The sequence below is a fragment of the Alnus glutinosa genome, chromosome 14, assembly GCF_958979055.1.
Source record: "Alnus glutinosa chromosome 14, dhAlnGlut1.1, whole genome shotgun sequence".
Lineage (NCBI taxonomy): Eukaryota > Viridiplantae > Streptophyta > Magnoliopsida > Fagales > Betulaceae > Alnus > Alnus glutinosa.
This window is the reverse complement of record NC_084899.1, coordinates 7,204,516-7,211,016: the sequence shown is the minus strand read 5'-3', so window position 1 is coordinate 7,211,016 and position 6,501 is coordinate 7,204,516.

The following is a 6,501-nucleotide window of genomic DNA, read 5'->3' as shown; positions in this document are numbered from 1 at the left end:
AGTTTTCTCTTTTACAGGTTAAAAGGCTCTTGCAGATCGACGGGTCACCAAATCGGAATCTGTTCTAACAGATTGGCGCCGTCTGTGGGAAATGACTAGCAATTGTGCTTCGTTTACTACCCAAAAAAAAAAATTCCAAGATGGTACGAACAAGAGCCACAACCTCAAGAACAAACAATCCCCGACACGAGGTGGGAGGACTATCCCATTAGAATGTAGCTGAGATGGAGGCCCTGATAGCCCAGATGTCCAGGTACATGGAGGTTCTAACTCAACAGAACCTCCGGTTACAGAGACGACTGACAGATGAACGAGTTCCCAAGCATCCGGTGGGCATGGAGAAGGAGAGAGCAATACAAACGAAGAAGAAGATAGGGAAAGCAGAAGAGCCACCGAGAGAAGTCAACTTGAAAATCGGTAGAAGCCCTCCCCCTGGTGGAGACGTAGTGAATCCTCATTATGAAGAAAGAAGGCTCAACGAAGCTATCGCCACACTCGATGAAAAGTATGAAGAAAAGTATAACCAGCAGCAACAGGAGATCCAGCAAAAGGGCAAGGGGAAAATTTCTAGAGTGGACGGCCTCTTGAATAGATCCTCCCCATTCACCAAGCGTATCATGGCGATTCAACTCCCCAAAAAATTCAAAATCCTGACCATCCAGACTTACACCGGGATTGAAGATCCAACCGAACATCTTGATAACTACAAGACGCACATGGATCTTTAGGGGACGCCACATGAGCTTGCATGTAGAGCCTTTCCGCTTACTTTTTCCAGCTCTGCCTGGGACTGGTTTCGAAAACTCTCTCCGAGTTTCGTCAATAGTTTTGAGGATCTCAGACAGAAATTCCTAACCCAGTTCCTAGTCGGGTGTAAGAGGAAGAAGCCTTCCGGTCAACTAATGGCGATGCGCCAAAAGGAAGGCGAGTCTTTGAAGGATTATGTGATCCACTTCAATCAAGCAAGACTCACAATTGATAATCCGACGGGGGAGATGGTCTATGCTGCTCTTTATCAAGGATTAAGGGTGGAAGGACCCTAATGGCCAAGATTACTCTCAATCATCATGAGAATTTAGCCGATCTCACGGATGTAATTGAGAAGTATGTGAACCAGGAGGAAACCCTCGCGGCTTTAAGAGAGTCCTACAAGTCGAAGGTTTCGAAGTCAAGCAGTTCCGTGAAGAACAAAAAGGTCTGAAAGGAGGAAAAATGGATCGAGGCGAAAACCGCAACAAGACCTACAAAGTACTACTAGTTCTATATAGAATAGTAGACTCCCTTGAATTCCCCTATTAATGAAGTATAAATGGAAATCAAAAGAGACCCACAGTACGAGTAGACTCATCCCTTCCACAATACATACATGAGAGAGGAGAATAAACACAAGTTCTACGCATTTCACAACGCTTGAGGCCACCTTACCTAGGAGTACAGAAATCTCCGAATCCTGATTGAGAAGTTCATCAAGAACGAGAAACTTCTCTGTTTTATAGCAGATAATTAGGGCCAGCCCGACAGAATCAGGGATCTTTGCAATACCAAGATCAAAGATCTCGTCAGTATCAAGATCAAGAACCTAGGCTCCGAGATCGCTCCTCTCCAAGGCACCGAGACGATCGACGAGACAGAAGAAGGGAGGAACCTCGGCGAGAAAGAAGTAGAGGCAGGGACGCCCAACATCATGATCCTCGAAATGAGCCGGTCATCGCCGACATCCGAACCATATTCGGATGTTTCGGAGGAGGAAGAGAAACGAGCGCAGATAGGAAAGCCTACGCTCGGCACCAAAAGCACTGGGAAGTTATGGCACTAGAAAGGCCTCACAAGTCCCACAGGAAGGAATCTTTGGTGGTGAGATTTTCGGATGAAGACTCTGCGGGAGTTTCAATCCCTCATACCGACGCGTTAGTAGTTACACTGTAGGTAGCCAACCACCGAATCCACTAAATGTTCGTGGATAATGGGAGTTCGGCTGATATTTTATATTGGTCGGCCTTTAGAAATATGGAGATCGACTCGAAAAAAGTAGTCCCCGCTACTTGCCCTTTTCTCGGATTCACAGGGGAATAAGTCCAATCGGTCGGTTCCATTGAACTCCCTGTTACGGCCGGGGATTATTTGACCACAAAGACCATCATGGTCAAATTTTTGTTGGATGATAGGCCCTCCACCTATAATGTGATTCTTGGAAGGATTGCCCTCAACAACCTAAAGGCTGTCACTTCCACCTCACATCTGAAGATCAAATTCCCGACCGAGAAAGGAGTCAGAGAAGTATGGGGAGAACAAGGTGTAATGCGTCATTACTACAATGTGACGATGAAGGAAGCCCTTACTCGAGGTAATTGTAGGGAGAAGGGCGAGCAGTAGCAACTACAGTCGGGGAAACTAGCCGAGGAGATAGAAGAGTTTGAAGTCAGAGGCATAGAGAAAAGAGTTAGCGTCGGATCTCTATTACCTCTGGAAATCAAAAAATCCTTGGTGGCTTTCCTCTGAAGCAATATGGACATATTTGCTTGGCGCCATGAAGACATGCTAGGGATCGACCCTTTGGTAATTTCGCATAGGTTGAATGTCGACCTAAACCACCAACCCGTCAAGCAAAATAGAAGAAACTTTGCTCCATAAAGAAACCAAGTCATACATGAAGAAGTGGAGAAGCTGCTACAAGCTGGCTTCATTCGAGAGGTGGACTATCCCGAATGGTTGGCCAATGTTGTGTTGGTGAAAAAATCGAGTCGAAAGTGGAGAATGTGTGTAGATTTCACCGACCTCAACAAGGCATGCCCAAAGGATAGTTTTCCTCTCCCCCGAATGGATGTCCCGATAGACTCCACCTCGGGGCACGAGCTCCTCAACTTTATGGATGCCTTCTTAGGTGATGTGGTTTTTTTTACTTCAATAATAATACCACTCGCAATAGAACGAATCGTTGTAGGATAATGTCTATATTGAGGGTGTCGATCCACAGGGAATGTATTGGTTGCATGCATCAAGCTTTAATAAAATCGGTCCTAATTTATCCTTTGGAAAGTATGTTGTTTTTCTGATTTTCAAGTTGTAAACTACTAACAGAAATTAAATTCTACAAAGTAAATTAAAGTTGTATGAAATGATATGGGAAACTAGGGAATTGATTTCACCGCTATCCTTGTACCAATGGCCATCACATTAACATGGAACATTCTTTCTAGGCATGATATTACCCGTGTGCGGTTGTCAAGCGCACAACAAGATGTCAAAAAAATACCATCATTAAAAATAAGCATACCCCATCCTAAGATTAGTACGGATCATCTACCTAAGCTAGGGTGTAGCATCATCCGTCTATCCTAGGCATAAGGTATCAAATTTATTAACTTAGCTACATGCAAACAATGATTAAGTGTAGCCCATCCTAAGATTAGAACAAATCATCTACCTAAGCTAGGGTGTAGCATCATTTGTCTATCTTAGGCATGAACTATCAAAACCTCTTGTTGCATGTTCAAATAATACCATTGCATAACCATTACATTTACCATCTTTTGAACAATAAACGTAATATGAGCACAATCAAAATGATAAGCTTTCTAGATAAACATTTCATCATGATTGCATTTAACTTTAAAACCGATTACAAAAATGTAATTCTCATAGTTATACAATCATCAATGCCCAAAATAAAACACAATTAAGCCATTGGTACTTGGATAGGGTTTATCAAAACCCTAGGGAGAGCTTTAGCCACACATGGAGGTCCTTTGAGAATTTGGAGTTGAAAAGTCGTCCCTCCCCTTGCAAGTCCACCGAGAGCTCCTCTAGCCCAATCTCCCTCCCTGTTTTTCTCCGGATTCATCTCCTGGAACAAGCTCTCCCCCTTTCCTTTTGTTCTTGCTGCCAGCTCGGGTAAAATCGTGCAGCCCATGCTGCTTTGCTGTCCTTGGTGCTGCTGCCCTGACGTGGACTGCTGTCCTAGGAGCTTGGAGCTGCTGCAGGTGGCGTGGAAGAATGTTGCCCAGCAGGTGCTGTCCCTTTCAGGAGCTGCCCAAGCCCATGCGTCCTTGCCTTGAAGATGTGTGCATGCTGTCCTGGGGTAAGCTGCTGGCCGAAAGGTGCATGCTCCTGCTGTCCTTGGAGAAGCTACCGTGTGGAGATGGTGATGAGCTGCTTGTCCAGCAGCTCCAGCTTTTTCATTCCATGTTGCTGTCCTTGATGCTGCCCTTCACGTGCATGAGTTGCTGTCCAGCTTTTGTGAGCTGCTGTCCAGCAGCTTTGCAAGCTGCAGGCCTACTTTTGCTAGCTTTGAAAGGGGGGACACGCAAGGGGAGATAAGAGGGAGAGGTGCTGCCCATCAACTTTGCAAGCTGCTGTTCAGCAGCTTTGGAGCTGCTGTCCAGCAGCTTTTTGCTGCAGGTTTGGTGCCTCACGTGTCTTGCCTTCAACAAAAACCTGCACCACCTCATGCTGAATTTCCACAAAATCCTGCAATAATGACTTCAATTCCCAACGTCCAGCACATCATCTAAAGCTCCTAGCCACATCATGATTTAGATTAAGTTGCACACTCAATTTTTTTTTCTTCAATTCAGTGCTGACTTCTTCTTCAATTTAATGTTCGGTTTCCTTGATGCATTTGTGTGTATTTTTCTTTAGGACCTAAAAATAAGATAAACACTAAAACAAGATAAAATGTTAAATTACAATGAGGTTAAGGGTTTAACAATAGCAAATTAAAGGGCTTGAATGTGTAACATTCAAGACCTATCATTAGGATACAATCAGATCCATATGCATGAGCTCAATGAGGAAAAAACGTCATTCATCACCGACCGAGGATTATATTGCTATAAGATGATGTCTTTCAGGTTAAAGAACGCCAGTGCAACCTATTAAAGGCTAGTCAAGAAAATGTTCCAGGATCAGATCGGGAAGAATGTGGAGGTATATGTGGATGACATGTTGGTAAAAAGCCGAAAAGCTTCCGGTCATTTGGCCAACCTTGAAGAAACCTTCAACACACTGAGGAGCTATCAAATGAAGTTGAACCCGACAAAATGCGCCTTTGGCATGTCATCAAGTAAATTCCTGGGGTTCATGGTCTCACAAAGAGGAATCGAGGCGAATCCTGAAAAGGTTCAGGCCGTGCTAGAAATGCAAGTTCCTCGTACGATGAAGCAATTACAGCAATTGACCGGGAGGATCGCAGCCTTGAACCGTTTTATTTCTCGGTCAACAAACAAGTGCTTGTCTTTCTTCAAGATCCTTCGGAAGACGTTCATTTCGAGTGACGAATGCGAAGAGGCTTTCAAACAGCTTAAGGAGTACTTGACCAACCTGCCACTCCTAGGCTCGCCAGAGGAAGGGGAAATCTTCTATTTATACCTATCTGTGTCACCCTCAACTGTTAGCTCAACATTAGTCCGAGAAGAATCTAGAATACAAAAACCAGTGTATTTCACTAGCAGAGCACTGCATAGAGCCGAAGAGAGGTATCCTCGGATTGAAAAATTGGCTTTAGCACTCATCACCTCGGCTCGAAAGTTAAGGCCGTATTTCCAGGTGCATGCTGTATGGGTACTCACTAAATACCCTTTGAAGAAAGTGTTACAAAAACCCGACCTTCCGGGTAGATTGGTGAATTGGGCGGTGGAACTCAGAGAATTCGATCTAGAGTTCCATTCGAGAACCACGATCAAGGCTCAAATTTTGGCAGATTTCATTGCAGAATTTAGCAATCTTCCCGAAAGTGAAGAACTTCCCGAAGGGGACACATGGACAGCTTACGTTGATGGTTCATCTATAAAATCCCGAAGCGGTGCAGGAGTTGCACTGATAACCCGGACAAAGAAGCAATTCCAGTGACGATAAAGCTAGACTTCCCGACTTCGAACAATGAGGTAGAGTACGAAGTAGTAATAGCAGACCTTAGCTTGGCAGAGCATCTTAGAGCAAAAACCCTAGAGTTCCGGAGTGACTCACAGGTTGTTGTCAAACATGTCCAGGGCGGCTCTAAAGCTAAGGGAGAGAAAATGATCAAATATCTAGCCAAAGTCTAAAGTTTTTGGGATCAGTTTAAACAGGTGGTGATCATCCAAATCCCAAGATCTGAGAATGAACGGGTCGACACATTAGCTCGGCAAGGGTCAGCTACTGATGAAAAGATTGCAACCTCAAAGCAGCCAATGGTGATTTTAGAGAGCCCTTCTATAGCCGACTCTGATGTGGTAATGCAAATTGAAGATTCCTACAGCATCCCCGAGTGGGCTAAGGATGTAGTCGTACACCTGAAGGAAGGAAAACTCCCGGAAGACAAGAAGGAAGCTCGAAAAATAAGGATGCAGTCGGCTCGATATACCCTCATCGGTGGAATTCTATACCGCCGAGGTTACACGCTGCCGCTCCTAAATTGCCTCTCAATAGTCGAGGCAGAGTATGTGTTGAAGGAGATTCACGAAGGAGTGTGTGGAGGCCATTCTGGAGGTCGGATGTTAGCTCACAAGGCTGTAAGAGCCGGCT